Below are 782 nucleotides of genomic sequence, written 5' to 3'. Positions count from 1 at the left end.
CTCAAATTGCCCATCTTAACGATGTTTAACAGGTGGAGAAACAAATATGTGTCAAATCTCAAACGTTACATTACAATCTGCAGTGCTAATGCAGCACAGCACAGCGGCCACCGTATCAGAAAAACAAAGCTTGTAAGGTAAACACAGTTCGAAAAACAATGACAGAACAGAACTAATTCTGCTCTATTCTGCTAAAATGAACAATAATCTCCCAAACATTGTGCTACAAAAGCATTCACTCAACTCATCCACGTTAACTATGCTTCTTCGCGCCAGCCCAACGGACAGCTTCCTCAAGTTCATGAGTTGTTCGTCTGAAATTCCTCCGCGATTTAGTTAGTTCGCTGTATATTCTGCCCGTGTCTCCTTGTTTGATGTTGCACTGCGATGTCTCATGTTTCAAACATGAGTCTAATGTCTAGATTTGCTGAATATTTTTTTTTCTTGGATACTCTGATATTAAATTCATGTACAAATTTGACTCCTGCGCATGAATCCATGTTAAGAGATTTGGCCGGTTAGTGCCAATAAGCTACAACTTAAAATGTTAAGTTCACTGAACTAAATTGGGCTCCTTGAATTTCAGTAACATTAAACTGACTTTAAAAATCAAGTTGAATCTAGTATAACTTATAAAAAAAAAGTTTAAATTGTTAAAGTAACTTAAAAACATAAGTTGTCATGGCTTTTTCATCATATCATTTTTTTTACAGTGCTACAGCTTGCTACTAGCTGTTTACTAGGTCTCTTGAAGCATCTTGGAGACGTTCCTCACAGTTCTT

This window comes from Sinocyclocheilus grahami, unplaced genomic scaffold, assembly GCF_001515645.1.
Source record: "Sinocyclocheilus grahami isolate Dianchi unplaced genomic scaffold, SAMN03320097.WGS_v1.1 scaffold178.1, whole genome shotgun sequence".
NCBI classification, from domain to species: domain Eukaryota; kingdom Metazoa; phylum Chordata; class Actinopteri; order Cypriniformes; family Cyprinidae; genus Sinocyclocheilus; species Sinocyclocheilus grahami.
Note: the sequence above shows the minus strand (reverse complement) of the source record.